The sequence below is a fragment of the Sabethes cyaneus genome, chromosome 1, assembly GCF_943734655.1.
Source record: "Sabethes cyaneus chromosome 1, idSabCyanKW18_F2, whole genome shotgun sequence".
In the NCBI taxonomy this organism is placed as follows: Eukaryota; Metazoa; Arthropoda; class Insecta; order Diptera; family Culicidae; genus Sabethes; species Sabethes cyaneus.
In genome coordinates, this window is record NC_071353.1 from 86401498 (window position 1) to 86424775 (window position 23278).

At 39.8% G+C, this 23278-nt stretch overlaps 1 protein-coding gene across 1 annotated transcript in view; it reads left to right on the forward strand.

Annotated features, from left to right (window-relative positions):
- The window catches only part of LOC128745986 (uncharacterized), a 135466-nt gene that overhangs the window by 11913 nt on the left and 100275 nt on the right, over window positions 1-23278 (forward strand). The gene's annotated exons all lie outside the window — the stretch shown is intronic.

Consider the following 23278-nt stretch of genomic DNA (forward strand, 5'->3'; position numbering starts at 1 on the left):
TAAAGGCGCATAAAATTCTACACTAAACTCACAACAGCCAGCTTCTGGCGCTAGCATAACGCTCACAGTCCATATATACTAGCGCCAGAGGAGCCAAAGGCTGTCAGTGTACAAATCAAAAGAATCGTTTAGTTGGGAAACTATAGTGGTAGGGACGCTAGCATATTAGGTGATTTTAATTTGAAATTTTATCCAAGAATTCCCGAAACATTTGTTCCTGAATGGATATCTGTTCTCTGTGGTATTAACTGGGCAAGAAAATATAATAAACTCTTCAATCGTTGTGTGGCCCTTGAAAAGATCGATTGGTTGATTATCATAACTCCAGCTTGCAATAAACTTGCACTAACGCACTTAACGTAATTCTCTTTTCGGTAAATTGGAGTACTGATAACCGCAAACCAGGCACGGATTATTGCAACGGACCAACCGGAAAGCCTTAGCAGCTATGCGATCGACGTAGCCGCTCGTGTATGGTTGAGTCACGATGAAATACCACTCCTAGTGGCCAGCTGCAAGTGACGTGGGATAATTCTGGTCGTTTTGTTGTCGCGAGCTGCATATTTCCTGCCAATTCCAGAACTTCGGCAGCCAGATATTCCATTACGGCAGCGAGACGAGTGCTCCAGCTCCAACACGCTCAGTATACTTTCCTTTCCTCAGCAGCCGATGAACACGATCGACCGGGAACTGAAGACTCGCACGAGTCGAGCGTGACTTTCCTTTGTTCTTGATGCTTGCACCTTTGTCAAGTCCAGACAATAAGATGTTGGCAGTAGCTCAGCTAGCGTTTGAATAATGCTGTTCGCCGGCTTACGACGTGTTATATACCAGAGCAAGCGACAAGAATCGGTCCCGCCTGTTTTTCATGGGCCGTCTTCCCATTATCTACGTTGAAGAAACTGGAGCATTTCAATTTCAGTATGAACGAAAGAGCAAAGTTACCAGTGAGGCGTTCACCTTATGCTGCCAAAGAAAACTTACGCTATGTATTACTGTTGCATTGGTGACGGATGGATTTGTGTTGCTAAAGAAAACCGAATGAAAAGCCCTAAGTTCCAAGTTTCCTAGGTTTCTTCAATTACCGAAAACCGTTCTTTTAAGAACGAACAATTTCAATCCATAGTTTTCACTGCATTTTGACGCTTGACTGAACACATTTACGTGGATCTGGTATACCGTGGACCCCCGTTTGTTTGACCGTTTTTAATCTGAACACTTTTTAATTTGAACCCCGCTGGTTTGCACGATGTGTAAATTAAAAATGGTTCAAATGTCATTCTCAATATGGCATCATTTGCCTTCGCAGACAATGCACATAAACACGATTTGTTTGTACTGATCTAGCATGTTTAATTCTAGTTTAATCAGTTTCACATTTCGTTTCTCAACGATTACGATAGAAATCCGATCGGAGAATAACATATTCGCTGTTTGCAACTACCAACTAAACGATACTAAATCAAACCACCTGTTCCTTTGAACAAGGCACTACACTTTCCTTTTAGCGGTTGAAACTCTTAGTTCCAGATCGGCTCAAGCTACAATATTTATTGATCGATATTATTTGCATGTATGTAATAATATAACAATGTGGCCACTTACAATTTAGTGTAGGCTTCGTAATTTAGGTTAGATTCTCTGATTCAATCAGTATGTAGTTTAAACTGTAAGATTAGTTTAATAAATTTTAGGAATATAATTCTCGCAAGGGCTACTTACGTATTATCTAGGTTTAACTAGTTAAATTGTATATAATCACTAGGTTTTACCAATAACTCGTATATATAGTAAATAGGTTTAGAAATGCACGTGGAGTGCAATCAATAGTATAATAGCTTCTTGCAATAAAGATGGCCTTTCATTAGTTAAGTTTCAGATCTTCTTCTTCCACTTATTATATATCTACTGACGTCTCACTGACATCGCTTCTGTCAAGGCGAATCGGAACATTCCGAAGGGCTGTTGTCGATAACGCCAGCGTTGCCAGAGTCGTGGCAACACCACCAAAACAATAACAAAGAGCAGGGCGGCCAGTTCATACAAGTTTCAGCATAGCACCCAACCACAGCAACCCTAAATGCTAGTTGTTCAAATTAAAAACGAACCCCGTTAGTTTGCATGAGGAATCGTTCAAACGAACGGGGGTCCACTGTATTTGTTGGCTGCTTTGTTTATTTAGAGAGTTTTGTTTTTCGGTTTTGCAGTCAAATTGCTCATAAAACGAACGTTTTTCTTCTACTTCCGACATTTCGATTTGTATTAAATCTTTTTCAAGGATTCTCTAAAAAGTGCATTTACAAAAATTGTTTGGTTAATATAACATTTACGCTTACAGAAAATGTTCATTTTTCGTCTAGTGGCTCTATCCACTGAGCATTAACGGTCACTTCTTTAAACGGTGCTAGCATTCTGTAACAAAATGTGTCAAAACAATTCTAACATGTACATGTATGCTTTTACCGTTTTTGCATTACAATTTTGTATAAAAATTATCACAAAATATCACAATTTAAAAAAAAACTTCAAAATTTGAAATTTAGTACACTCAACCCCCGCTAATATGAAAAACAGCTCGTTCAGATTGGGCGAGTTCATTTTTAATCTGAATATTTGGTAACTCTATTCATTTTCACACACGCGCAAGACGCGCACCCTATGAACTTGTTGTTTTGATTTGACGAAAACAAACGTTTCGAAAACATCTCAAACATGCGCGAAAAATTGGCTCGGCAGTTTCGACTAAAATGGTCTATTTTGAGTGCTGGAGAGAGATAAGTTGCATATGAGCTATATTGCCAAAGCTCCTGAGCAAGAGGAAACGCATTAAGATTTTTTGCTTTTTTTTTTAATTTACCGGTCCACTTTAACGTCAATTGTGTGTGACGCTTGATCGAAAAAAAAAAAAAAAAAAAAGATATACATGAAAAATGTAAGGGAATGACATTTATGACAGTGCGGTGTATTACCATTTAATTTTGGTTTTAATTTAATTATCATTATCATTGATTAATATTGTAAATTGCAAGGAAAATTGTACCATCCAAAGAGCGATATCGCTCATAAAAGTGCTATTTTGGCCTAAATCGTTTCGGTCTCTTCGGCGCACTTATTGCTGGGAAGATAACGAAAAAGTGCGCCGAAGATACCGAAACGATTTAAGCTAGAATGGCGCTTTTATGAGCGATATCGCGCTTTGGATGGTACAATTTTCCTTGCAATTGACAATATATTGCCCGAAAATAAATTTTGTATTAGAAACACTGCATCTACAACAGTTTTTATTGTGAACATTGAAACTTATGGTAAATTCATTGAAAAAGTGCCTCAAAATCAAATTTTATTAATATTTTTGTTTCTTATTTTATACTATACACTTAGAAAACTTTTCGTATAGAGGAGTGCTGGTAACACTGAAAGTTGACCTAGCTGTTCATCAGAGTTGTGTGCTTTTAAAGGTGTTTTGGTGGGTTTTTGACCGCAGTAGAGTGTTAGTTACTGTGATTAGAGAAGAATATTAAGTGTTTTTCCGGAGAGAAGTGAAGAACGCGCAGATAATTGAAAGGAAATAACAGAAGACTCAGTTATATTTCTGTTCTCCTACAGGAGATAGTTTGACAGGCCGGCGAAAAATGCTATGATGCAACGAGGGATAAGTATCATTTCATTCCATTGCGTAATTGCGCAATACGCTCAATAAGATAATATTAATATCTCTTAAACAAATATCATTTGTCCATCACTAATGCCTTATATTTTATAATCTTACTTAGTTGATCTTCTATCCTAAATGCTCTTGAATACCAATCACTGATTACTTGAAGTTGTATCATGCTACACTTTATTGTATTACATGTTTGCAATTTGAAAGTGAGTGCGCCCCTAGTTGTCAGCAGGAAACCGTTTTGCATGAACTTTCTGAAAGATGTTCTCTATTCTCTTCACTGCTACATGAGAAAAAGATAGCATCACACCATGTATGCAGTACCCCTGAATTTTTTATACATTGTGTCATTGGTGTGGCGTGCCAGTGTTGGTGTTCATTTGTTTTCTCTTTGAAGCATTTGTAGCATGCGCCAAGGGATTCCAATTGGAAAGTATGAGTGATGGATGAAGAGTTTTTATTTTTTTTTATTTTCAAGCCCTATGATGCTAAATTCATATCAAATGAAATGAAATGTGTTTTTTAATTGATGGTTTTCGGACATGGCTGCCATACATAAACGTCTTATAATCTTATGATTGACTAAGGATTGTCATCTGTTGGGCATTGGGATGTTTCGAAGAATATTGATGTGGCGATCAGGGTGCATAAGGACCTTGATAGCGGTAAATAGGTGATGCTGTGATGCATGGGGCCACTCAGATACCACGCAACTTTTATTTTTATTTATTATATGATCAATGGTTTATGCATTAATGATACAACAGGCACAATTAAAGTTTCTATTTTTTTCATTTGTATACGTGACCATTCTTTTTGTACTGCCTCCCCCCTTTCGGAAACAAGCGTGGACACTTTTATACCCCCCCACCACCCTCATCTGAGCTGTCCGCGTGGTATATGGGTGGCCTTATAGTCTCGAGGGGTGTATCAGAATAAATCGATAACAGGCAATACATTTGCAAATTTTATTTTTTGTTTCAAGGGAATTTCTTTTCTATCGGCCGGGTTACTGAAGTGATCGCGCCTTTATATTTGAAGGATATGTCGCGTATTAGAAAGTATAATTTTCATTATAGGTGTAAAGAGACGGAAGAGTTATTAAGATTTCGAGTTTTTCTAGGGGCTACGTGACTTGCGAACTAGGTCCTGGTTCTCGACGGGATTGTACTCATTTCCTTTTGTAATCGGATTTTTTATGCAGTAAACAGTATAACTAAATAAACGATCAATGCAGAAACGTACTTTGCGCTCAAAAGAATACGGTATTTACGAAATAAATCAGGTGCGGTTATGAAAATATAGCAACCCTCTTTACGGTTATGAAAATATAGCAACCCTCTGGAGTTCAATTTACTATTAATAGAAATAATATATTAATCGACATGAAGACTCAACAAAATTTTGATTGCGGGTTTAAACAATACCTAGTTTCACTGTTCGTATATCGTTTTAAATAGGAATTTTTCATCGGTCGGTTGAATGAGTAATACATGCCTAAAATTCTATTAATTCTAAAATAATACATTAACAACGATCACATCACTTATCAAGGTGAATCCCGATCATACGAAACCTACACTACTAACAAGACAACTCCTTCCTATAATCTTTGTAAGGATGCAGAGGTTAACACGGTCCCTAAAACAACAAAGATTATACTAACATTCCTTCCCCAATCCCACCTGATTGCAAGGACGTGGCCGGCGCAGTTATTGATCCTTTAAATAAGAGTCACTGAATTTTGCACAGTGAGAATGATCGGTCACTCCCAACCCCATTCATTTGATTCATTGTGCAATTTCACTGACTCGGGTCAATCACTGAGTGCAACCATTGATATGTGCAATCAGTCTAAGCTAAGCTAAGCTAAGCTAAGCTAATTGTGTGTGACGCTTGATCGGTTTTTAATGTGAACGCATTCATACCACCGGGGTACAGATTAAAAATGTTCAGATTAAAGAAGGCCATACCAACGGGGGTACACGGTACTATGCGCTACCTTTACCCAAAACTAACTGTCATTTTGAAAATTATTTTCACTATCAGAAACCATACTACTGCTCTTGTCATAATAGCTGTCGACTATGTCGACCCCACAGTATATTGATCTAAGCTGTCAACTGTCAATTCTGCTCTGGTGCGATATTATTGCTTTCAGTGTGTGTAACACTCCTGCATATGTACTGCTTAGATTGTCAGTATCCGTGCGTTTGTTTACAGTGTGATCAGTATTTATGATATGACACACCTCGAGAATTGGAAGAGCAGACTGCCTACGATGTTTATCCAATATGTTGGTTTTATCAAGCTCAAATCGGTGGTTTTCATCAATGCAGGGGGTTTCTGATAGTGAAAATAATTTTCAAAATGACAGTTACTGAAGTTTTTGGAAGTCTTAGTAGAATACGAAACCTAAAATTAAAAAAAGAAGAAAACTTATCCAATTTAATTCTACTATGTGTATTTTATTCACGACAGATACGTATTTCGCCTACGACTAGCAGGCTTCCTCAGTGTCTGTTTGCGAACATACAGGTTCGAAAACAGACACTGAGGAAACCTGCAAGTCGTAGGCGAAATACGTAACTGTCGTGAATAAAATACACATAATAGAATTAAATTGGATAAGTTTTCTTCTTTTTTTAATTTTAGGTAAATGACAGTTAGTTTTGGGTAAAGGTAGCGCATAGTACCAAATTTCAAATTTTGAAAAGTTTTTTTTAAATTGTTATATTTTGTGATAATTTTTATACAAAATTGTAATGCAAAAACGGTAAAAGCATACTATAGCATACAAACAATTTTTGTAAATGCACTTTGTATAGAATCCTTGGAAAAGATTTAATACAAATCGAAACGTCGGAAGTAGAAGAAAGCCGAAAAACAAAACTCTGCAAAGATACTCAGTCTAAAGCTACAATAAGAATTTGTTTATTTATTTAATTTGTCAAGCATTTGTAGACTACATACAATAATATTATTACAATGTTTACTTATATACTATACATTATTCCTATGGCTAAGTCGTAGTTTAATTTGGATTCTGGACATCGTGATGTCAATTCTTTCGCAATTTTGATTATAAAGGCGCATCATGTTATTGACTGGTCCATTTTCGCATAATTGGTCTTATATGATTTTTTCATAAATATTTTTCTAGTTTTAAGGTTACGACACGGCGCATAAAAGTTTAATTGAGAAAGCAATTCTGCTGACTGGATGCGTTGAGAAATAATGTCATTTATAAAGTAAAGCATTGCATGTTCACGACGTTCTTTAAGTGTTTGTATATGGATGAGCATGCAGCGCGTATAGTAGAAATTGTTTCTGAACAGATTCAATGCGTCCTTCGTGTAACGCAGTGTGCGGGTGCCATACAATATTGCAATATTCCAGAAGAGGTCTTACATATGTAATGTATAAAAGTTTTATTGTGTACGGGTCTTTGAAATTATGACTGAAGCGTTTGATGAAGCCCAGCATTCTATTTGCTTTGTTAATAATGGTATTATACTGTTCTGTAAATGTTAGTTTTGAGTCTAAGATTACTCCTAGATCCCTTACAATTTTACATTTTGGTACAATATTGTTTCCTAAGTATACGTCAATAGAGGGAGTTTGAATTTTCCTACTAAATGCTATTGAGTTACATTTTTTTACGTTCAGGTTTAGTAAAGATTTGTTGCACCAAGTGTTGAATACATTGACTTCATTCTGAAATACTGCGACGTCATGGGCATTTTTTATTTCCATATATTTTCATGTCGTCTGCATATACAAGTACTTTTGAGTAGTTAAGCATAAAAGAAATGTCATTTATGTGCAAAATGAAAAGAAGTGGCCCTAGGTGGGAACCTTAGAGGTGACTTGAATAGGGTCCGAGAAGACATTTTGAAAGCGAACAATTTGTTTGCGTTCCGTTAAATATGACTGAAGCCATTTCAAGAGCTTCGGTTCTATTCCAATTTTTCCTAATTTAAAGATTAATAATGGTATGTCTATTCTGTCAAATGCCTTACTAAAGTCCGTGTAAATAGCTTCTACGTGGTTACCACTGTCCATTGCATTCAGAGTAAAAGTTACAAATTCCAGAAGATTTGAGGCAGCGGAGCGGCCTTTAAAAAGCGGTGTTGCTGATTTGTAATTCTGTGTGTTACTTGTTGAAATTTTTTTTCATTTACAATTGATTCAAATAGTTTAGGAATGCATTCGATAATGGCAATTCCACGGTAGTTTCGAATGTCTAATTTTGTTCCTGATTTGAAGATAGGGACTAAGCCCTCCCATGGGTGGGTGGTTTGACGCGTACTTCGGCTAACCGACCTAAAAATCTTAGTTCCACATGTAGAATGTAATATAGTTTAAGTTGGATATATGTGTAGTATGTAGTATTGCATAATTTACCTTTACGTGTAGCATGTGTCTCGTAATGCGGAATGGAGCGAAATTGAACGGGTCTGATTTTAAATCAAATACGTTTAGGCCGAAGCACCGGGAGGGCTTACTTAGTTCCCTAGATGAAATGCTGATATGCACAGAAATTTCTCTAGAAAACTGAAACCAAATCCTACCCACCATTCATGAGATTTTGGCTTACTCATGAAAATTAAAATTTATCGCTAGTTAGAACGAACGAGTGTTCAAAAAATGATGTGATGTCTTTATTTGCGTAATCAAGACATTTTCTATGAGATTGCCATAGAATTTGTGGCTGTTATGCGATTATGGACAGCACAGCACTGAAAAATATACACACACGTACATGTATACATGTGTATGCATGTATGAGTGTGCATGGGTGTATAGGTACGAATGAATATATGTTTGAGTGCTGCCAAACTACAATTTATTAATGGGCAGGAAGTTATAGTCAGTACCGTGAAAGCACGTAATTCCGATCACCTAAGGCATGATTCATCTTTGAATCCCTACTGAAAAATATAGCTTTGATATTTATTAACACAGTATGTGTCTTTAGCAAGTATTTTCAATTATGTTTCATGGAAAAATACTAAAATGCCTAAATTATTTACCGAAAGTTAAAAAAAATGCATCACCCAGTAAACCATTTGGTTTGTATATCTCGATTGCAACTGAGGTATACGAAATCATATCTGAACAAAAAAGTTATATTTCACGCCATATAAGAACATATATGTACCAAAGTGGAGGCGATATACGTGCGAAAATTTTGACAACTATTTGTAATTATATTTTGCGCAGTTTTTATAACACGCAACTAAATACACCTGAATATATGATTAAGATATAATCAACTATTGCAATTGTCTATCCTGCTTTATAATTCACAGTCATGAATTGTATATGAAGACACGCACGACTGCAAAACAACTTATTGTTCACTGCGATTTGACATGCTCTAATCATTATACAATTCCAATGTGAAATTAACATGAAAACGACTTAATGTGAACTTTCTATTACGATTTTGTGTTATCTGGGCATAGTATGATGCATCAGTGCATCTAATTCCGATCATCAATTATAAGGGGTGATTCTAATTCCGATCACAGGTGTATCTAATTCCGATCACGTCATGATGATCTGTTAAAGCAAAAAACTTTTGTCAACTCGTACCATATGGATCTGAAATGTGTTGCTTTTATGTAGTTTGACGACAATCCCCCTACCAGTCATCTTCTGCTTGCGTTAATGATCGTTATTATCATTAGCTCAATATTCATAAAATTTGTAAACTCAAAAGATCGACAAGTGGATTATAAAACTTTCCTCTTCTTTTATCTTTGTTCAACTGTTACAATTACAATAAAATTAGGTCACTTCGATATTTTCATAAAGCTTTGATCATAAATAATAGTAAAAATCAAATCATAGGTTGTGTTCCAGACATGGCTGCGTAGTTGGCGTAGAACTACGTGAGGCTGGTTTTCGAATATTAAAGAAAACTTGACGTAGGACTACGTCTTACGGCAAGTTTTGAGATAGGGTGTCATTCCAAAAAATCGAAAAATGCGAGCGTCACGAAAAATGAAAGGTTTTGAGCGCTAATAGCTCAGCGGTTTTCCTATTGATTTTCAATATTCTTACACCAATCGATCGGAAGATCTTCTAAGAATTGACCCAAATGAAGAAAAGCATGGATTCTTGATGTAGAACTATTGAAAAATTGAAAATAATGAACCTATGTTTTACCAGAATTCTTGCTTCGTGATTGGTTGGAAGATTCTTTACGATGATCTAAACCTATACCAATTTGATATCTGTGCTTGGGAAGTAAGCCAAAACAAGTGACCAAGTCACCACATTTTAACAAGATTTCTTAACACCGCGATTAAACCTAGACCATTCTGATGTCCTTGCTTGGGAAGTACGCCAGAAAGAGTGACAAAGCCCCCTCGTGCCAACAGATTTCCTACGAACGCGATCAAACGTAGTCCAATTTGATGTCTGTGTTAGAGAAGTGTGCCAGAAAAAAAACACAAGTTCGTTGTCCCAACAGATCGCAAATTCTTTACTGCGAGACGATTAAACCTAGGCGAATTTGATATCTGTGTTGGAAAAATGTGCTACAGCTGTAGTGTTCGGTTATAATAGGACTCTGTATGAATACGCATGCTTGCCGTTTCATTAGAAGTGTAATGAAAACATGTGCTGTTCATAAAATACGATTGAATTGGTAAAATCCCTTCAACGTAGGGAACCACGGGTAATAAAAACAATCTTTAATTTCTGTAAGGTAGCAGGAAAGCAACAGTTTGTGTTCTTGATTTTGTTAAATTGTTTCCAAATGTACATAGAAATAACTCTGAAATCTTTTGATGCTTGAACGTATGCAATGTTACTACTTTGATAAATGTTACATACAACGCATATAGCATGTACACATGAAGAATCGAATGATTACAAGCATGGATACATGCTACTATCACTACAAAGAGACTTACGTAGTCCTGCGTCACCTATATATGCGGTCGTGTCCTGTACACAACCCCTCTGATTTTTACACCATATTAGTACATGTGGTGCGTAAAATAGCGTTAAGTGAGAAAAAACAAACAATATAACAATAATATTATCTTGCTGTACCGTATTTATGGTAGGCGAGCTATTTTGTGATATCAAAAACGAATATTTTTACCAGTGCCAAAGTCGGAGTATTTCAGTATAGAAATTTGCCTCACGCATCCAGCTATTAATAAAGTTCTAGGAGAAAACTTAATATGTTATTAATGATATGTTATTGTTATATTAAAAGGACACGCATTGATAAGATAGTTCATACTGCGCTGTCGCTGTCGCTTGTGTAAAGAATAGATATCTCCGGGCGGACTCACAGGCTTTCGGATAGCCACAACTTCTCACACGGGAGGGTTTATCGATACTCATCTAATTTTATTTCGTAAGGGTTATATAAAAATGGTAAGGAAGCATGTATTGGTTAATTAAGTATAATTGTTATAAATTCAATGTGGGTTCTTCCCATTTGGCATAAAGTCATTACATTCGGACACCCAGCTTGTGAGATGTCCCCATCGAATGCTACAAAAGAAATCTAGAATCGCTGCTGCTACTCCTGGTCCGCATCGTCGTCGTCACTACTACCACAATCCACAGCATCGTCCAGGTCAGCTTCATTGCACCAACGCTTCATACGGTCAGCGGAATAAACAGTAGACAACTTTCTGCCAGGATTTTCAAATCCTGGTACCGTCTCAATTCGATAACGATCGTTCGGTAATACTTCGGTCACTATAAATGGTCCCTTAAATCGCGGTTCTAATTTACGATTACTCCCTGGAATATTAATCTTTTATTATTAAGACTAACTCATTAACACTATATTGTTCTGCTTCTCGCCGATGATTATCAAAATATTTCTTCTGCTTTGCTTGGTTGACGCTGGTCATTACTTCACTCGCTCAAACATTTCTTTATTTTGCAATGGTGGATCCTCGTTTTCAGCAGTCACCACCGATATTACTTCATTTTGAACTATATCCTTCGGCCGGTAAGACAGCACCAACGACGTCGGCGACACTCCCGTTGTGGCGCACGGTACAGTATTTATTGCACTCTGTGCAATTTTGACGCGTTCATCCCATTTTCGATCACTCTCCACCATCGTACGAATAACCGTTAGTATAGTACGATTACTACGCTCGATTTGGCCATTGCCTCTTGGCGTCCCTACCGCAACTAGAACATGGTCAATCCCATAGTCACTGCAAAATTTCTTGAACACTTTCGAAGTAAACGCGGTACCTCGATCCGTTACGATGCGAGACGGTAACCCGAAAACGCTAGCCATCTCCGCCAGCATCGTTACCACCGGCTGAGTATTGGTACTTTTCACCGGCTTCATGAACAGGAATTTGGTAAAACCACAAATCATTGCCAAGATGTGCTCGTTGCCCTTCGCTGATCTCGGAAATGGCCCCAAATGGTCAATATGCACGGTATGAAATGGCAGCCGAGTTTTAGGAATCGGGTTAAGAAATCCTTCAGGCCGGCCCTGCTTCGACTTAAAATACGCGCACCTCGGACACGCGGTAATGTACGAACGTATATATTTCCTCATTTTGGGAAACCAAAATAACTCCTGCATCATCAATAAAACTTTTTGTTCCCCGAAATGCCCTTTATCGTCGTGATAGTTTTTCACAATGCGCCATCGCATATTATTCGGAACTACCCAGCGCTTTTTGTCTTCTACCTTCCTATACAAACGATGATTATCTACTAAATAGCACTAATGTATCTGGCGATCCTCGTCGCACATAGGATCACGCGACAGTTTGTCTATTATTTCGATCAACCTTTTATCTTGGCGCTGCATACTGACGAGAAAATCATTGTTCGATAGCCCTATTGCCATCACATTTTCAGCTACCGTATCAATATCACTTGGCTCTTCGATTGGCGCTCTACTCAAAGCATCTACATGCAACATCTTCGTACCGGCGCGATGTTCGATTCGGCAATCATCTTCTAATAAACGGAGAAAATATCGGGCCACCCTCTTATTCATGTCTCTTTTAGCGTACTCATCTCTTATCGCCGAACAGTCGGTTCGGATCACAAAGAATTTGCCTAATAGATATTGACGAAATCTTTCTACACTTGCAACTACTGCTAGCACCTCGAGCTCGTAGTTGTGATAAACAGCTTCGGTTTTTGTTGTCTTTTTACTGAAATACCCAACGGGCTTCCACCCATCGGTCCCATTTTGCAATAATATGCCCGCTAATCTAACGCACGATGCGTCGGTGTGCAATTCTGTCTCCGCTTCCGTATCATACAGCATCAGTACTGGTCTGGTCACCAGCTGCCTCTTTATTTTTTCAAACGCCTCCTGTTGTTCGTTGTTCCAAACAAATTCAGCTTCTTTTCGCAAAAGCCTGAATAACGGCTCAGCAATTATACTATAATTTTGCACGAACCGCCTAAAGAATCCTGACAAACAGAGAAATCTCTGCACCGCCTGTACTGTGGTTGGCACCGGAAGCTCTGCTACTGCAATGGTTTTTCTTTCACCTGGGCGTATCGCATTGGCGCCCACTTCAAATCCTAAGAATTCAACCTGCCGCTTGAAGAAATGACTCTTGCTGAAATTGATCGTAAAACCCTCGTAACGTAGCACTCGTAACAAATACTCTAGCTTTCCCAATAGCTCATCTTCGTTACTGCCTGGCAGTATCAAATCATCAATATACGCGACCACTACAATATTCTGCTTCTTCAGTATATCCACGATTTTGTTCATGGCGCGTTGAAAGACCGCACATCCATTAGCAAGCCCAAACGGCATCCAGAGAAAGCGATAATGCCCATCAGACGTTGAAAATGCCGTGTAGTTTTGGCTTTCTTTTTCCAAGGGAATCTGATAGTAGCCACTATACAGATCAATCGTTATAAACATCATAGCACCCGATAGCTTTTGCAAACACGACTCAATATCAGGCATCGGGAATTGGTCCTTAACAGTGCGTGAGTTTAGCAGGCGATAGTCGACAGCCATTCGGAAATCGCCGTTTTTCTTTGGCACCAACACTACCTGGCTATTGTAAGGCGATTCTGCTTCAACGATAATACCTGCTTCTAGCAACTCGTGCACGATCCCAGATAATACATTTTGCCTCAAATATTCCAACTTTCGCGGCTTAACGAATACAGGCTCATCTGTCGTCAAATTGATCTTCATTTCGGTATTTTTTGCTCGGCCCATCTCTCGCATGCTCACAGCGAAACAATCACGATATTGCTCGATCATCCTACGAAGTCGATCAGTGTGGATGGGTGCTCCATCTGCATCCAGTTGGCACTCACTTATTGGTGAGATCGTCGATTGCTCCTCAATCGTGTACATGAGAGCTACTGTCGATCCATCAGCATCATCAGTTTGTGGTGCAGCACGGTTTCGATCTAGCGGGATCGAATCAGGCTCCCACTCAAACGTAACATCACCCTTGCGTTTAACCATGACTAGCCGATCACGGTCGGTGACGTCCTCGCCTAGAATAACTGCCGTATCATGTACCCACGTTGGTACGACTTGCAGCTCCACTGGTAGAATTATACCGTCGATTTTTAACTCCGTACAAACCTTGGATACAACCTTGACCTCCTTCTTGCCAAATCCCCGTAACACTTTTTGACTCGGTTTAATAACCCCGACGTTTTTTGCAAATTTCTCCTGGATAGTGGAAATACGTCCTCCCGTATCTATCAAAGCTTTCATTGCCACACCATCTACCAGAATATTTTTTATAAAAACGCTTTTTTGATCCATCACTGCTATCGCTTTAGTGGGTGGATCTTTAGACTCACGTTTTATGCCCGCCATGGCACAGTCTTTTTTCATGTGACCCTCCTTTTTACACCAGTGGCATCTCAAAATGGGACAATTTCGAGCCCTATGCCCCATTTTCCGACATTGGAAACATAATTCAGCGCTTGTGTCATTCTTTCTATAGCTCATACTCGAACTAGGTCCTGGTTCGGTGTATCGGTTCGCAGATACAGAGTCGACATTATCAATCCACCGCATTGCTTCCAACAGTTGCTGTACCGTTATTACTTTTCCAACAGTCATGCCAGATTTTTTAATATACTGGCGAAGTCCACTAGTAATGTAGGTCACCGTCGTTTCTTCAGTGAAACCACCCTTTTTTCCTAACACCATCATTTCGTATATGTACTCCTCAACCGTTTCTCCTGCTTTCCACTGTCGTGAGGTCAACAGGTTGTGATAGTAAACGGGATTTGTCCGCGAAGGAAAACCGTTTACGATCTCCCGTTTAAAAATATCCCAGTCCATCAAGACTATTTGGCCTTCTAGCCAAAATTTTGCGCATCCCGCGAGATTCAATCTCGCACAATGCAGACTCATCGGCTTTGACCAGCCATATACATCACCAGTAGAATCAATCGATTGTACCCATACATCCGATGATGGGCACGTAGGTATCTTTGGATCGAACGTTGACACATACTCCTTCAACTCTCAAAAATCAGGGACTCGGGTAGCCGCCGTCGATCCTACACTTCGCTTTGCCTTTTCGAGCTCCAAAGTGAGTGACTCGATCTTAGCTCTAAGCTGCTCTTCCATCCTCAGTTGTCCCACTCTCTTTTGTTCCTTCGGACGATCGACTACGTTCGGTGGTAGCGAATCACTCTTTGTCAGTTCGGGTTTCACTTTAGAGGAGTACTCTGAGTTCTCTAAGCTCAATCGTCCATGTGCTTCTTCGTATGGTGTATCACTTTCGTTACCGCTCATATCAATTTGTACTCATTCCCGAAAGCATACACCTCGACGCGACGAACCAGTATCGCCCCCCGACGATGGGTACGAACTACGTACGATCGCGAAACTCACTAAAGCTCTGCTGATTTCTCTCACGGTGAGAATTCGACTCAAATCGTTACCCGACGATGTAACAATTTCGCACCGACGAAACTAGATGCATTCCCCGGCGAAAGAACGATCTACGAACGCGCTTTCAAGCCTTTTGTGGTGAGATGTCACTTATTCACACTTATTCAGTACTTCTACACCTTGACCTTTTGTCCTTTGACCACGAGGTTCAATCTTTCTCCACGTGGACTACTACTTCTCAATCCATACTTTTCTGTACCCGGATTAACTAATCAACTTAATGAGCTATAACTATACCCATTTAAGAATGTTCTCTTTTCGAAACTGTTTCTGGTTTCCCACCAGAAAATACACCTCCCGCGTCACAACACAATTTTTGTCTATTGTGTCTACACCAGTCTTGGCATTCCCTTCAGTGTATGCAAGAGGCGCGCGCAAAATTCACCACACACTTATATTCCTAGCGACAGCAGAGCGTGCGATGGCGTATACACCACTGTCTAACGTCCCGCATGTGCACTGAAGTTTGGATTGGCTACTTTCAACACACACCCTCGCTTTGAATCACCAGTGTGCGGAGTAACGACTGAGAATAACTCTGCGGTGATCGCACCGCAGTGAGCACTTCTGCGAAGTAAGCATGCAAGCAAAAACTGCAATTTGATAGCCCTCTAAGCGTAGTTGAATGGTATACCTTATTGTTGCATTTATTAAATCAGTCGTGTTTTGTAGCAACTTTTGACAATTTCAAATACTCAGAAAGTCAAATTTGAAACAAACTATGGATCCATAAAATCAATAGCCCACACATCAAATTTAACAATGCATGCATAAAGGTTATACAAGCAAATCATTCCAATGTTTCAGCTGAGAAAAATATACAAACGAATGTCTCATTTATAGTTCTCAAAATTAGAAATAATTGTTGCACCATTTATTTCATTGCTTTAATTTGATTATTACAGGTCGGACTCGATTATTCGAATGAATTTTTTTTATAATGTTAATCACGTTCTGAACGTAAACACATTTCAAAAAACCCATTTAAATTTTTTTTTCACCCGAATAACCGACAGTTTATGCAATTTGTAATTTATTTCATTATACACTGTTATAACTGTTAAAAATGTCAGTTATGTAAGTATCGGTGCAAATTATTCCTTAAATGTGAAAAATACTTCTATGACATTTTGGAAAGAAAGTACTACCAACTGCAACTGAAAGTACTGTAAAATTAAATCAAATGCATATTAATGCATGGGATCTTATAACAATCTTATAACAATGTAAATAAAAATGACTCAAGTTTTAATTATTAATAGTTATCTAAGTATAGTTTGCCTGTATAGAGTGCCAAATCTTTTTTTAGAGATGGCTTAGCTTTCTGGTTATTAGGTTATTACAAGCCTTTCGGACGACAAGTTTCGTTTAGAAGTTAGTACTGACATTTTTATTCAAACTTGAATCATTTTAGCACCCTACAATCAATAATTCAATTGATCGAGATACCATACCGATTCCATTGGGCTTAGTGTTGAGACTACGAGATCTCAATGCTTCAAAAAGTACTTTCCGACAGTCTCCTCTAGCTATGGTTCGAATATACGACGACTGGCTTGTTGTCATTCTTGTACCTATATATCATCATACCAAGTATGCGTAGAAGATTGAACGATTTGTAGTTGTTCTTATTTAATTATAAGATTTAAATTGAAATTATTTCAAAGATGTCGCTTTCTACGAAAATTTTTGGTAACTCAATAAAATAAGAGAACATTAGCAATTGCAATTATTTGTATATATTGATTTTGATAAAAAATAAAACAATAGTTCAATAGAATTTTTCTATGTGAACGCAATACCAATCAATTTTAGTAGTCACATAAATTTGATTTCCGATTCAGGGCCTTCACTAATGGTATAAGAAAAGTCAGTGGTTGGCAGGTATTACGTCCCATATACAACTTTGTCAAATTTTGCTCGGCTGAAACGGCACTGTCAAATGGATCAAAATTTAGTGAAAGTGATCGAACCTGTTTTGTATTATTATCTCTCTTTACTATGTGATGCCATGTAGTAAATTTTAATTAAAATTAAACATGCGATTTGTTATTGAAAATCACCAAGAAATGATTGCGAAAAATTTCACTTTGGCCTCCCAAAAATGATTTTAGATGAAACATATATTTAAAAATTTTTCTCAAAATACATTATGCGATGAAGATTCAGAAATTTCACGTTCCAGGAAAATATTTTAGATCGTGATTGGATCTTGGATGGATAGACTATTCCCATTGATTCACTGTTCTTGCTGTCTCACTGTTGACTATTTTCCCCTACATTTTTATTTATGAAATTTGTGGCATAATAAAGATTCTTACATTAGATGGATTAAATCAGAGCCTTCGTGTTTCTTTAACTCCCTATCTGGTGCTCACCTTTAGGTGGGCTCCGTCCATATTCAATAACTTTGTACGACAATACAGTGGGATTTCGAATTTGACAACAAATGCGTGTCGCCTATGCCTATGCGTTAGAAATTGACTTAATATGAATAATTAACGATTTTTCTACGATTGTAACCATTTTATGTTTAAATAGTCCGCAGAGAGCTATTCGAGTAAGACGTAGTCCTACGGCAATAAAAATATTATTTGAAACACTCTATAACCACAAACTGTTTTCAAGAATATACTGAGGGTATCATTTTTTCGTCATTTCGAGCATGTATGCGAGAACTGATAAATATTTCAGCATCTTTTTGGAAGTGCAAGCCCTTTTTTGATATTGAAAAATTTAATAAAAGTGGGTCAAAAATAGTTAATAAATGATATTTTACAATTGCAACCATTTATACTCAAAGAATCCGACGAAAGCAATCAAGCCGACGCAAGCAATCAAGCCGACGCAAGCAAGTTTTTGACACCCTGCGGTAAGACGTAGTCCTACGTCCATAAGAATATTACCTTTCAAAACATTCCACACGGTAAAAAACAATTGTAGTTTTTTCATGCACTTACTGATGTCATAATTTTGGGTCATTTTGAACATGCATGCGGAAATTGATTGATATTTAAGCATATCTTTGGATGCGAAATACGTCGTGTTGCTAAAAACGAATACTTTTGTTGCCAAAATCGGTCCGTGCCGAAATCGAAATCCCACTGTATTTTATAGTGGCGTATTTGTTGGGTGTGTGATTCTAAATTTCACCGCTGTTGTTTCACGCATACACAGCTATACACTTTGTTTGCTAATCCCTTTAAGCAAGCGTTCGTTTTTTGCGCGCCGGTGCGACTGTATCGATCTCCGCAGTGTAAGAAATACACTTACATATTGGTGTTGCACCTCAGTGATATGCCAAGACTGGTCTACACTAAGCAATTTTCCTCGTGAAATCACTTAAATGCTTATTACTTCAGTCCCTAGATTACTCATAATCTAGTAGCACAGTCACTTCCGGTTTCTATCCTGTCTACAGTGTGTAAAGAATAGATATCTCCGGGCGGACTCACAGGTTTTCGGATAGCCACAACTTCTCACACGGGAGGGTTTATCGATACTCATCTAATTTTATTTCGTAAGGGTTATATAAAAATGGTAAGGAAGCATGTATTGGTTAATTAAGTATAATTGTTATAAATTCAATGTGGGTTCTTCCCATTTGGCATAAAGTCATTACACTTGTTTGCAGCGTTAGAAAAGCAAAACGTCCGAGCCTTTCAGTTGGCTTGGAGGTACGGCACTGGTTTAATAACCCGATCAAATGAATATATCAAATTTATAACAGGATGAGTTCTAGATAATAAGTATTTTATAACAAAGTCTCCGGGTATGAAATGGAGAGAGTTACATGGAAGGAGCGTCAAACATAGCTCTGGCTCTCTCAAGCTCCCACCTGGCGCCTCCACGCAGATCTAAGTCAAATGATGACGGTCGATGGCCTTACCCGGAAATGCTTCACGTACTTACTGAAGCAGCTAAGCTAGGAGGTGCGAACTAGAGCGCCTGTTCTCCAGGTGAGGGGCGGCTCACACAGCGTCTGTCTCGTAACGGGCGGCTGAATATGAAATGCTGTATCCCGCAAGCTATACCTAAGATGGCAGACCCATCAGCGGGATGTAGGTATCGCGACCCCGGTGAGGTAGTATACCGAAAACTCAATTACCACGAACAACGAACAAAGAAATTCAGGACGGAACAATCGGTATAGGACACGGCAAGGGACAAAGAAACGATTAAGGGATAACGATTGGAAACTTGGTACCTGGAATGTCCGAACTCTCCATGAACCGGCACGGGCTGGCTTGCTTGCTCGAGAGCTGCATCAACTCGGAGTGGAGATCGCTGCTATTCAGGAAGTTCGGTGGCCAAATTCCGGAGAAAGGGAGTTCCGTGCAGTAGACCCTATTGCAGGCACTTCTTTTAAGTACCACATCTACTACAGTGGCGGTAAGAAAGCTGAACACGGAGTCGGTTTCGTAGTGTTGGGAAAACAAAAGCAACGAGTTATCCGGTGGAGGCCCGTAGATGACCGTATATGCGTGTTGAGGATTAAGGGCAAATTCTTCAACTATAGCCTAATCAACTTATACGCACCGACAAATGATAAATCCGATGATGCTAAAGACGAGTTTTACGACAAGCTTGAGAGGACCTATGGAGAGTGCCCAAAACACGACGTGAAAATCATCATCGGAGATGCAAACGCGCAGATCGGGAGGGAGGAATTCTTCCGTCCAGTTATTGGAAGACATAGCCTGCATCTGTCGACCAATGATAACGGTCTGAGGCCCATAAATTTTGCCGCGGCCAGAGGGATGGCGATCTGTAGCACCTACTTTCCACGTTTGAATATTCGGAAACAAACCTGGAGGCATCCAAATGGAGACTCTAGCTCTCAGATCGATCATGTCTTGATTGACGGTCGACACTTTTCGGATGTTATCGATGTACGGTCTTTTCGTGGACCAAATATCGACTCTGACCACTATCTCGTAGTGAGTAAGATTCGCGCAAGGCTGTCGAACACGGCGAAAGCTCGCACTGAAAGGACGCTGCGTTTCAACATCCAGCGGTTAACGGCAGACGGCGTTGCAGTGGAGTACGCCAGGAAGCTTCACCAGCGAATCGCAGAACAGCAGGTAGAAGAAGAAGAAGATATAAATGGGCTGTGGAGGAACATCCATGGTGCCATCCAAACAACAGCGAGAGAGGTGGTAGGCACGACGCGTGGAAGACAGCGTAACAGCTGGTTTGATGCCGAATGCCAGAGAGTGACAGACGAAAAGAACCAGGCCAGGAGTCGCATGCTCACTGCGGCAACGCGTCAAAACAGAGAGAGATACAGAGAGACTAGAGCTGCGGAAAAAAGAATCCATCGTCTAAAGAAACGCGAGTACGAGGAGCACGTGCTTGCCGGCGCAGAGGAGCGATACGCCAGCAACGACACACGGAGTTTCTATAAAACGGTGAGAAGCAGGAATTTTGCCATGCCTGTGATGTGCAATGATAGTGCTGGCAACCTGCTTACCGACAAAACGGCGGTAGCAGCCAGGTGGAAGGAGCACTTCCAGACACTATTGAATGGAGAGGTAAATGAGGAGATCAGCAGGGACAGGATAGAAATTGTAAGCGATGGTCAAGCTGTGGAGCCACCAACACAGGAGGAGGTTAAGAAGGCAATCAGTGAGCTGAAAAACGGTAAGGCTGCTGGGAAGGATGGTATCCCGGCTGAACTTCTAAAAGCGGGGAGCGAGCGGCTGTACGAAGCAATCCACCGGATCATTGTCAGGATCTGGGAGGAAGAACAAATGCCGGAGGAGTGGTTGGATGGCCTCATTTGCCCAATTTTCAAAAAGGGACATCGAATGGAGTGTAAAAACTATCGAGGAATTACATTGCTCAATTCTGCCTACAAGGTGCTTTCCCGTATCCTGTTCTGCAGACTGAGACCGTTAGCGGAGTCCTTCGTCGGCGAGTACCAAGCTGGTTTTCGTGAGGGTCGCTCCACGACGGATCAGATGTTTACCCTGCGCCAGTTGCTAGACAAGTTCCGGGAGTACAACTTGCAGACACACCATCTGTTTGTGGACTTTAAAGCGGCGTACGATTCAGTTAAACGAAATGAGCTGTGGCAGATAATGCTAGAACATGGTTTTCCGACGAAACTAGTTACGCTGATTCGTGCGACGCTGGATGGATCCAAATCATGCGTTAGAATAGCGGGTGAGACCTCAGCTGCTTTCGTGACGTTGGATGGACTGAAGCAAGGGGACGCACTCTCTAACCTGCTATTCAACATTGCCTTGGAAGGTGCATTACGAAGAGCAAACGTGGAAAGGAATGGAACTATCATCACGAAATCTCACATGCTTCTTTGTTTTGCGGATGACGTCGATATCATCGGAATCAACCGTAGAGCAGTAGAAGAGGCCTTTAGGCCCTTTAAAAGGGAAGCTGCGAGATTGGGACTTACCATTAATACCGCCAAAACGAAGTACATGGTTGCTGGTAGGGAACGTGGGAGCTCAAGTGGTGTTGGTGCCGAGGTGGAGTTAGATGGGGAACGATATGAAGTAGTGGAGGAATTTATATACCTTGGTACACTCGTGACATGTGACAACGATGTAAGCCGCGAAGTGAAACGACGAGTTGCAGCCGCGAATCGGGCTTTCTACGGATTACGTAGCCAGCTGAAGTCCCGTAGTTTGCAAATTCGCACAAAACTGGCGCTCTACAGAACACTAATCCTCCCGGTGGCCCTTTACGGACACGAATCATGGACGCTAAAGGAAGCTGATCGGCGAGTGCTTGGGGTTTTTGAGCGGAAAATTCTGCGATCTATACTTGGTGGCAAAATGGAAAATGGAGTGTGGTGCAGACGCATGAATCACGAGCTGTACCAAGTATACAAATATGCTGATATAGTGACGGTAGTGCAATGTGGCAGGCTGCGGTGGGCTGGACACGTGGCCAGAATGCCCGATGAAAGAGTAGCCAAAACTATTTTCAGCAGAGAACCAGGAAGAGGCCGTAGACTCCGAGGCAGACCCCGCACCCGGTGGGTGTGTGCTGTCGAAGACGATGCACGTTCAGCTGGTGATCGTGGGGATTGGAGAACGGCAGCCCAGGACCGACGGTACTGGAGGACTATAATTCGTTCGGCGCAGGATCGGTAACGGACCGTTGCCACTAAAGTAAGTAAGTAACAAAGTCTCCTTTGCGTTTTGTTATAAACTTGGTCTCGTTAGCAGTTGAAATAACTAAAGTTGTAACAAAATTTGCTCAAGGCATATCACAAATATATCAAACTAGCTGAACCGACAAACTTCGTATTGCCACAAATTAAACTGTGTTATACATAAATCGTGAATCTCGGATGACCTTTCTCACAATCTTGAGTTTTGCAAGTTTCTGGGGAGTTCATGGGTGTTTTAATATTCAAATTTTCCTCACAGTAAAGTAGAAAACAACTCCCCCCAATGCTTAGCCTGATCAAATAAAGCGGATAGCATTTAAATATTCGCCATCATTACAAACCATTTCGCCGAATATCATTTTGCGGAACACCAATTCTTGGTTGACCATAACGCAGAATACCATTTCGCGAAAAACCTTACGCGGGATGTACCATTTCACGGATCTTTTCGTAGAAAGTACAATTTCGCAGGGGTGACCCAACTGATGGAACGTAATAGAGGTCAGTAGATCTAGGAAAATAAATAAACCTAGATAGAGGCAGGGATGGTTCG